The 11,236-nt window shown below is 41.4% G+C and overlaps 1 non-coding gene across 1 annotated transcript; it reads left to right on the top strand.

Moving 5' to 3' along the window:
- Positions 1 to 7,742: 7,742 nt before the first annotated feature.
- Positions 7,743 to 7,851, top strand: LOC141597882 (small nucleolar RNA R71). Its single transcript, XR_012523093.1, has one exon. It is a non-coding gene; the product is annotated as a small nucleolar RNA R71 (small nucleolar RNA).
- Positions 7,852 to 11,236: the final 3,385 nt, after the last annotated feature.

Raw genomic sequence — 11,236 nt, 5'->3', positions numbered from 1 at the left:
AGAAAGTATAAGTAGTTTGCCAAAAAATGAATGAGTCAAGTCTAATAACCCGAAGTAAATTCCACAACAAAATTTGAGAAATCACTTTTAAATCTTGCTAAGCAGTTGTGAAAAGGCAAGGAATGGCATATATTTGACTAATAGTGCAATGTCATCATTAATAAACTCCAATCCGACTCGACTATATGCAAAAGTAAACGTGATATTTTTGATTTTTTTGAATTTATCGATTTTTTTCTTTGTTTTTTTTTGAAATAACACAAATGTAAACTAAAATGAAATAAACGTGTGACTGAAATGCAATAAAAAACAAATGCAGATGTAAAAGTCATATGCAAATACCCTCCCCAAACCAAAACGCACAATGCCCCCATTGTGCTCAGCAGCAAATCACCAGCATAAATAGGGAAGAATAAAAGCACAACAACATAAAAAGAAAGTAATAAAGAGGGATCGGAAACTCACAAAAGACAACCTCCCTAAACCAGCCAAAAACAGGGGAGGTCACAAGAATCTAATCTCCACCGTCATACTCGGGATCGCTACCCTCATCCTCCTCAGATCCTGAGTCGTCCTCCTCTTCCGCCTCAGCAGCAGCGGTAGTAGTAGTAGTGGGATCAGATCTCGTGGCAGGCTGAGGGTAACCGCCTACCGGAGGAACAAAGAAGGACGGGTGAGTTCAGGCACCTCGTGGGAGCATCCCCGTCCGAGCGTACTCCTCGTAGACTGGGTACAGGGCCAGAGCCGTGTCTAATCTGTGCTGATCAAAACTCCTGCACAGATCACCCAACACACGTGACATCGCCCTTTGGTCCATGACCGCAGGGATAACCATAGGAGGAGGGGGACGAAAAGTGGCCGGGAAACCCGTGGGAGCAGGAGTGGAGGAGGAGGCCTGTGAAAAGGAGGCACGAGCTCGCCTCGAAGTGCTAGCAGTAGCGGTGCCCGCCCCAATAGGAAGCCTGTAGCTAGGCAAGGGCGGGAGAGCGGTCCCCTGGACAGTAGTAAGGCGTAGGATAGGAGGGAGGCCAAGGACAGGAATGGGGTCGCAGATGAAAGAATCAATCTTCAACTGACTCCGACTATCGACCCACTTCACAGACCTCGTGTAGGCAAGATCCATGAAGCGTAGGTCAGGGTCAATAGGGGCCTCCACTCGAGGGAAAAGAATATCTAGACGGTTGGCGATACGCGTCACCAACCCACCACATGCAATAGTGGCCAAAGTGCCCTCACTTATAGTCTGAAATTGAGCGGCAGTCAAATAAGCTATGTTATAGATACGGGCTACCCGACTTTCAATGTTCAGATAGCCCGCCAAGATAGACAATTCAATGGTATTCACATTATTTGACTCCTTGCGACCGAAAATGGTATTACCCATCAGCCGTAAAAAATAGCGAAAATGGGGTAAGCGGACGGAAGTGCCCGTCCTCTTAAAGCCGTTCCAGTCAGAGATACATGACCACATGACCCGATGAACATCAGAAGTTTTCGAGGTGTTACCCTCGAAATACAAACCCAAATAACCAGCAAAGTCGGCTAATGTCAGGGAGTAGGTAATTGAATAGCCGAAACGAAATGCAAGGGCTGTTCCTGTTGGCTTCAAAAGAAGCCTGGTCAAAGGCATAAGACGAGAAAAACTCGAGGGTCAAAGTGTAGTAAGTGAACTCAGCCATGTCCACAAGACCCGACATTCCTGTCCCATTTAGCAGAGACACAACAGACTCAAAACAACCTAATTTCTCTAAAGTTGGCCTGTGAAGAAAACGAGTGGCTGTAACTTTCATTTTTGCGGCAAAGAGAGCGAATTTAGCTCGCTGAGTAGAGGTGGAGAAAGTAACCTGCGGATAGTCAGGTAGACTATCCGTAGTATCCTGGATCATCAACGGCGGACCCCGCGGCCGTTTGGCAGCTCCCTGACTGGACTGACCCTCGAACATTGCCTGCTTTCATTTGGTCATTATTGCTTCCTGCAAACAATAAATTAGCAACAAGCCTCCCCTAACCTTTAGCAATAACAATTTATGAAACCCTAACTAAAAATCAGAAATTGAAACCGAAATTAGGGTTTCCAAAATTTGGGGGAAACTGATTTAAGCATCTTACAATTGCTAATATGGCTTGAAAATCAAAGGAATAAGATAACAAAGGTAATTAAAGCATAAAAATCAAAAGACAATGGCCTGAAATCGATTTTCCCCAAATCGATTTTTCGATCAAAAGGTAGCATGGCTCGAAATATGGGCATAGAAATCCAGCGAGAATCGAAAATAAAGGATTAAAAGAGGATTAAAGACATACCTTTGACGAGAACTTGAAGAAAAAAGCAAGAAAATTCGAGATTGAGGGATGGATTAGCAAGAAAAATCGCAAGAAAGGGGAAGACAAGGGTTTTCTTATTTTTTGATTAAGTGAAAGTGGAGGAATGAATGAATAAAGTAGTAAAACTTCCCTTATGAACTTGCATTCTGATCTCGCGCAGGGGTCGATCGACTATCAGGCTCAGTCGATCGACCAGGCTTCTCCCATACAGCTCTTCTGGTCATCGCGTAGTGGTCGATCGACTACCCTACCCAGTCGATAGACCAATATCCCTGTGAAACAGCTTCTGTCCCTTTGTTTCTCAGTCGATCGACTGATGAACTTGGTCGATCGACTGCAGGTACTGGCAACAAATCCTTTTTTACGTTAAAAATGCTTTGCCAACATAATTTTCCCGTCTTTATCTCACAAACATTTTGTAAATCACCCTACGCACTTTGCATAAAATAATCGCCTGCAAAAATTCTCAAAGGCGCACATTCTCCAAACCAAGAAATTGCTAATTAAAAGGAAAAAACTAAAGCTCCTAATGCAATTCAAATGAAATAAAAATGTAAAATTCCTAATTACAAAAAATATACAAGCCGGGTTGCCTCCCGGTTAGCGCTGGTTTAAGAGGTCCCGCACGACCCTTTTACCTCAGTTTGCAGCTTCTAAAATTGGGTCAAAGTAAAGTACTTCGACCTGCCCAACGAAATCGTCTGCATCGTGATAATGTTTCACATATTGGCCATTAACTTTGAACCTTTCTCCAGCAGAGGTCTCCAATTCAACTGATCCGAATTTTGTAACTGCTGTGACTGTATAAGGGCCAGTCCACCTGGATTTCAGCTTACCAGGAAATAAACGGATACGAGTATTAAAAAAGAAGTACCTTATCGCCAATATGGAACTCGCGCTTGATGATTCTCTTGTCGTGCCAGCGCTTTGTTTTCTCTTTGTAGATCCTAGCGCTATCATAGGCCAGCAGCCTAAATTCCTCCAGCTCATTCAGCTATGTCATACGTTTCTCACGGGAGAGGTTAGGATCCAAATTCAAATCACATATAGCCCACCAAGACTTACGCTCCAACCCAACAGGTAAATGACATGTCTTACCATAAATCAATCGGTATGGTGACATCCCAATTGGCGTTTTAAACACAGTCCTATAAGCCCATAAGACATCATCTAACTTAAGACTCCAATCTTTCCGTGATTTAGAAACAAGTTTACTTAAAACATCTTTCAATTCTCTGTTAGAAATCTCAACCTGACCACTAGTTTGGGGATGATACCCCAAACCTCTACGATGTTGGACACCGAATTTAGTCAATAAAGCACTAAGTTGTTTCTCTTTAAAATGCATTCCACCATCGCTAATGACAACCCTAGGGACACCAAAACGAGGGAAAATGATCTTTTTAAACAGTTTAATCACGGCTTTTGCATCGCAATGGGGAGTAGTAATAGCTTCTACCCATTTGGACACATAATCTACAGCTACGAGGATATATTTATTACCTTGACTGCTCGGAAAAGGTCCTTGATAATCAATGCCCCAGACATCGAAAATCTCAACCTCAAGAATGCCTACCTGTGGCATCTCATGTCTCCTTGAAATATTCCCCGATCTTTGACAGGCATCGCACTCAGCAACAAAATTGCGACTATCTGCATGAAAATGTGGCCAATAGAAACCAGATTGAAGTACCTTAGCTACAGTCCTGGACGGACCATGGTGACCACCATAGGCAGAAGAGTGGCAAGCTTCTAGGATATCCTTCACCTCCCATTGAGGCACACATCTCCGGATAAGACCGTCTGCGCATTCCTTGAAAACATAAGGATCATCCCAAAAGTATTGTCTAGCATCAGAAGCGAACCGCTTCTTCAGCTGCCATGAAAGCTCGGGTGGTATCCTACCTGTCACAGCAAAGTTAGCAAAATCAGCAAACCACGGAGGTGGATAAGACCCTGAAGTAGTAATAGCTAACAGACTCTCATCAGGAAAAGAATCATTAATAAGTAACGAATCCTCCCTTTCTGTCAGCTGCAGACGAGATAAATGGTCAGCCACCACATTCTCTGCTCCTTTCTTATCTTTGATCTCCAAATCAAACTTCTGCAAAAGGAGTATCGACCTCAAAAGTCTCGGCTTCGCATCCTTCTTGAGAAAGAGAGTCTTCAGCGCTGCATGGTCAATATAAACAACAACCTTAGAGCCTAACAAATAAGATCGAAATTTATCTAAGGCAAAAAGTACAGCTAGAAACTCCTTCTCAGTGGTATAATAATTGACTTGAGCCTCATCCAGAGTTCGGCTCGCATAATATATGGCATTCAAAGCTTTATTCTTCCGCCGGCCCAAAACTGCACCGATTGCATAATCGCTGGCATCACACATAATCTCAAATGGGAGATCCCAATCGGTAATTTGAATGATTGGTGCAGAAACTAGAGCCTCCTTTAACCTGTTAAAAGCTAAAAGGCACTCATCGGTAAACTGAAAGACAGCATCCTTAAGGAGCAATTGTGTAAGTGGTTTAGCAATTTTTGAAAAATCCTTAATGAAACGCCGATAGAAACCAGCGTGACCAAGGAAACTCCTCAGTCCTTTAACATTCACGGGAGGAGGCAATTGCTCAATCACCTGCACTTTTGCTTTATCAACATGTATACCTTTATCAGAAATCAGATGCCCTAACACAACTCCCTCATTGACCATGAACTGCCATTTTTCCCAGTTTAAAACAAGATTGACATCAATACAACGCTGCATGACTTTATCATGATTAGCTAAACAACGATCAAAGTCATTACCATAAACTGAGAAATCATCCATAAATACCTCCATAATGTTCTCTATATAATTCGAAAAAATCCCCATCATGCACCTCTGAAAGGTAGCTGGGGCGTTACACAATCCGAAGGGCATCCTGCGGTACGCAAAAACACCTTATGGACAGGTAAAAGTGGTCTTACTCTGATCATCCGGATGAATATGGATCTGAAAGAACCTGAATATCCGTCTAGAAAATAGAAAAATTTGTTAGAGGCAAGTCTTTCAGTCATTTGGTCAACAAAAGGGAGGGGGAAGTGGTCTTTCTTGGTGGCGGCATTCAACTGTCTATAATCAATGCACATCCGCCACCCTGTCACAACTCGTGTTGGTATTAATTCATTTTTCCCATTTTTAACCACGGTAGTCCCTCCTTTCTTCGGAACTACCTGAACTGGGCTAACCCACTTGGAGTTGCCAACTGTATAAATAATACCTGCATCGAGTAGTTTCATCACCTCGGCCATAACAACTTCCTGCATCTTTGGGTTCAACTTGCGTTGACCCTGTCTGTAAGGCTTGTGGCCTTCCTCCAGCTCTATCCTGTGCATACAAATATCAGGGCTGATGCCCTTAATATCATCCAAAGAGTAACCTAAAGCCTTCCTGGTTTTCTTAAGCACACACATCAAAGCAGACAGTTGGTCATCATTAAGCTTAGCACTAACAATAGCTGGGTACTGCTCCGTATCATCTAGAAAAACATACTTAAGATTAGGAGGAAGTGGCTTAGGTTCAGGCACCTTTACCTCTACAGCACAGACAGAATCAGCTTCGATAGTATAGCAAGTGTTTACCAAATTCTCGTTAGCCAGGCTTAAGAGCATTTCATCTTCTTCCTCTGTGAGCTCGTAGCTTTCCATTGAGGCTACCAAAGCATCTTGTTCCTCAGCATTCTCCGCTGTATTACCTGCACACTCATCTAAACTGGTTAGATCAGCTAAGGGATCCTTGGCTAAGGATTCTCCATTATAATTAATGACCATCAACAATATCAATGGAATAACACGTATCATCATCAGCAGGTTCAGTAGCCTTACGAGCAAGACTAAACTCAATGGTGTCATCCCCTACCTCTAAGGTAATGATTCCGCGTTTGACATCTATTTCAGCTCCAGCTGTATGTAAAAATGGTCTACCTAAAGTAATAGGTATCTGACTATCCTCTGCAATGTCCAAAATAACGAAATCGACAGGAATAAAAAACTTACCCACTCGAACGGGTACATCCTCTAAGACTCCTAAAGGTCTCTGAGTCGATCTATTTGCCATCTGAAGGGTGATATCGGTTACCTTAAGTCTACCAATATTTAGCCTTTGACAAACAGAATATGGCATGACACTGACACCGGCCCCTAAATCACAAAGGGCCTTCCCAATTTCGTGGTTACCTATAGTGCAGGGAATTGAAAAACTACCCGGGTCCTTTAATTTGGGTGGTATATTAATTTGCGAAAGAGCATTGCATTCTTCCACAAAAGCAACATTACCATCATCATGAAAATTTCTCTTACGATTCAAAATGTCTTTCATAAATTTAGCGTAAGAGGGTACCTGGGTAATTAGGTCAGTGAAAGGAGTTGTTACCTCGAGATTCTTGACCATTTCCAAAAACTTACCAAACTTGCGCTCCAGCTTAGTATTCTTTAAACGCTCCGGATACGGGACTGCAACACTGGCCGTAGGATCAGTAACCTTCGGCTTCCGTAAGTTTAAAACCTCCGTCAAATCATCAATAAGTGTAGAATCATGCAAACTAGTTGACGGATTTGCGTCCTGCACTGGAGACCCGGTCGATCGACCATTGGGCTCGGTCGATCGACCATTCACACTGGGCGTAAATAGTTCCTTGACAGAGACTCCTTCGTCAGGAGCTTCAGTAGATCGGCTGGTAGTATTGGTCGATCGACCACATATGCTGGGTATGACTAGTTTCTGGTCAGAAACTTTTTCATCTAAAAACCCGGTCGATCGACTGCTGTTGTGGGTCGATCGACCGCTGGTACTGGCAATTGAGTTCATTTTCGCACCAGAAATTAAACTCGTCTTTTCATCCTTTCCCGAGTCTTCTCTTGGCTTATCAGGACCATCATAAGAAAGGCCACTTCGGAGATTAATGGCATTAATGGTTTCAATTGGCCCTTCACATTTGCTTGAAGAATTGGCGACTTGCTTAGCCTCTAAATTCTCCAATTGCTTGACAAAATTCTTTGTAGACTCGATCCCTGCTGCTTCTATTTTCGCGACTTGAACCAAAAGAGTTCGGACTAGATCTCTCAATTCCGCGGTCTCATCTGAATTATGGACAGGAATTTCAACTCTTTCCTTGGAAGCTTCAGGGGTCTCGAGCTTCTCGAGACGGGCAGTAATAGAAGTTATGAGTGTCACAAGGGCACTCATTTCATCACTTTGCTTTCGCGACTTTCCACGCGAACTTCCAAACTCGGCTCTATGGACTGCCATCTCCTCAATAGTGTTCCAACCTTTATTTTGACCGGTATTATTTTGGAACCTACCATTCGCAGCTGCGTCCAGGATAACCTTGTAGTCATCATATAAAGCATTATAGAATAAGTTGCAAATGTACCACTGCTGGAAACCGTGGTGAGGGACATCCCTAACCAAACTCTTAAAACGTCCCCATGCTTCACAAAATTCCTCATCAGGTCCTTGCTGGAAATTTGTAATTTTACTTCTCAAGGCATCTGTCTTTGCAAGTGGGAAGTATTTTTTGTAGAAGACTAATGCTAGAGATGTCCAATCTGTGACTCCAGCTGCTACCCTATCAAGGTAGCGGTACCAATCTCTCGCCGAATCCTTCAAGGAGTATAAGAACATTATCCCCTTTACTTCATCCAGGGTCACCCCAGCCGGTACAGGTATGGAACAGCAGTAGTATGTGAAAATTTCCATGTGCTTCAAAGGATCCCCGTCCGGTAGACCAGCAAACTGATTTCGCTCCACTAAATCAATATAAGAGGAACGAAATTCGAAGTGACCAGTAGTAGGGGTAGGTAATACGTGTCCCTTTGGAATGTGCTGCTCTTTTGGCTGAAGATTGTCATATATCGTAGTCATGTTCGCAAAACTTAGAGTACTCAAGTCTTCCTCTCAAAAACATGTCTTCTAACTGTGCAAGAGAAAAACTAGAAGCAAGAGTAAGCAACGGCCTCAAGGAACCAAAGTTCCTTGAGAAAAGAAAAATAAACTAAAAAAAAAAAAGCAAAAAGAATTACACCGTCTCCCCGGCAGCGGCGCCAAAATTTGATACCGTCGTTTTGTATCAAAATTAAATTTATAATCTGAACTAAAACTATAGCTAGTGATAGTAAGGGTCGAACCACAGAGAGACAAGATCAATTCTATTTTCTAATTTTTAATCTATTGAAGTAACAATTTAAATGGGGGTTTTGAATTTATTTGATTCTAAAGACTAATTGACAAAATAAAGAGTTTCTAAAATAAGACAAAAGAGAGATTAGGAACTTCGGTTCACCATGGCTAAGGTCAGGTCACAAAGGGATAGCAGAGGTCTTGTAACGGTCTCAGGGGGAAAGAGCAAGCCTTTCGATCTATGCTCAAATTTAACCTTACGGTCTTTTAATTCCCTAGAATTTCTCAAACTTTCGCTCAAAGAAAATTCCACAACTAATGAAAACCTAACCTACTAATCTTTCAATCTAGCAAGATGGATTTATCAAAAGGAGATAAGATCGATACGAAAGAAATCATACTAATAAAATCGACCTAACTTATACCATGGCTCACCTCGTTCCCAATCAAGCAGATTAGCTATGCATGATTAAAATTATAACAATTGCGAAATTAAAAGCAAAGAATAAACTAGACATGATTGGAATTGAAATTAAGACCAAAGGTTAAAACTGAATTGCTGAAAATAAATTAGTAACAACAAGAATTGAATTGACAAGAAATGAAAGAAGAAGGAAATCGCATTAAAGCTTACTAATTAATTGATGAACAAAACAATCGAAATCGGAACCCGTCGTCGCAATTTCTTGTCTCCAAACTAGATCTAAACTCAGTTCCTCAATAATAAAAAGCATAACCTAATTATTGCTGCCTAACTACTGATAAACGATGCCAAAAAGTTAATTACAATTGGGCTTTTTAAAAGTCTAACACGTAAAATCAATAACAGCTGCGAAACCTGGTCGATCGACTAAGGGGCATGGTCGATCGACTGGTGAGTGCAGTACAGTAGCATCTGCTGAAATTCCACGGTCGATCGACTGGTGATGTTGGTCGATCGACCAACTGAGCTGTGCAGTAACTTCCTCCTCTCTTCAAAACAGCCACTTCACTCCAATGCACGCATCCCGAGGTGGACAAGTCCGAGCTCCCATCTTCCAAGTTCCCATAAAGCAGCTTCCGGAGGACGATTTAGGCTTGATTTAGCCCACTTCTACTCATTCCTACAATAAATCATAGAAATCGCAAAGTAAACCGTTTCGGGAGAAATAGTAGCTTAAAGCTAACAAAAACGCATGGAAATACATGCCAAAACTGCAAATAAAGTGGATAGAATATGCACGTATCACGTATAATAATTTTAATACATAGTTCTCAATAATCTATCACTTTAAATCCGACTGAAATCCCTTATAATCAATATTTGCATGTTTTCGTCATTGAATCAAACCCGGATTTTGGAGATTCGATTTGTTCATATCAAGTCTCTGGAATCCGACTTTTGTATTCTTCCATTAGTTTATCACGTTTGTTTAATTCGTTTTCATCTCCATAAATAGCCCTAATTAATTTGTAGTTAATTCATTTTAATTAGTTTTAACTTGCTTTTATCGCTTTTACGACAAATTCATATGTAAATAACCTGTTAAACCACTTTCATTCGAGTCAAATATCAATAATCAACCATTAAATTCATCAACGAACATTAACAATTCGCAGTTCTGGCTTCACAGCCAGAACTCACCTCAGGAACAGATGCAGTAACCAGTGCGCCTCTTCCAAGGGACGTAGCATTGATGCGCCTGTTCCGGGTTGAGTTCTATCTCTGAACTGACGTTCTTGCTTGGACCTAATTCATTAGTTTACGTATTAATCAACTATTAATCGTTATATCACTCTCAATTTGTCCCTGTTTTCTAGCCTATTTTTTTTTCCTTTTTTTTTCTCAAATTGTCCGTCTTAAATATATTTTTAACGTAAATCATTTAACCTATTGTAATTTATTGTAATTTTAATTATCATTATTTATTTATTTATCGTATTGGATGATTTATTTACTTGTTTTCACATGTAATTAATCTAAACCCTAATTCGACATTAATGAGTGTTAATTATGTGTTCACCGACATAGTTAATTTTCACATGCTAGGATCAAAACGTTGGATGTTGCATTGCATGCATATAATCGACAGCATATCGAGTTTGAATAATTTCCCTAATCATTAGTAGAGGCCGCTATCGAGGCGGGCGGAATTAGGTGTTCGACTAAAGAGCTTCCTAATACGTACCCTCACCCCTTACTCCAGATCTCTGTGAACATTCGTGTTCATTGGCATCCACGAGAGTCATTCTAGACACGGAATGCTAAGGGTAACGAGTTCTTAGTGTTCATTTCACTACTTTGAGTCTTGACATGACACGAGGTATTCGAACGGTTCCAATTTCCCATAAAAATTGGTGGCGACTCCACAAATGCAAACGCTTGTTCCTAGGCCTAACCCAACCCATTCGACCAATCGTCCGATCTGGACGGGCCAAATTATTATCTGAGCCTAAAGCTGGATAGCGCTTGACGTCAACCATACCATGATGCTTACTCTAGTGGGTATCAAGGGCTTTCACTAGTCGAGGAAATGGACTAGGAACCGGCCTTACTCATGTTGGCGCGGACCTCTCCACAGACCCGGGTTTGATTGCTCGGTATGGCAACCTACCCTTTTAAACCAAAACCCTTCTAAATGCACTCAGCATACCGTTATAATGCATGTTTAAATGCTTGTTTTATATGTGATCACCATTTAAACAAAACCATGACGAATTTTGTAAAAAACTCAAAACCTTTTGAAAATGTAAACCTTTATCGAAAATGGCCTAAAT

Source organism: Silene latifolia, chromosome 8 (genome assembly GCF_048544455.1).
Source record: "Silene latifolia isolate original U9 population chromosome 8, ASM4854445v1, whole genome shotgun sequence".
NCBI lineage: Eukaryota > Viridiplantae > Streptophyta > Magnoliopsida > Caryophyllales > Caryophyllaceae > Silene > Silene latifolia.
This window is presented reverse-complemented; position numbering and strand designations above follow the sequence as displayed.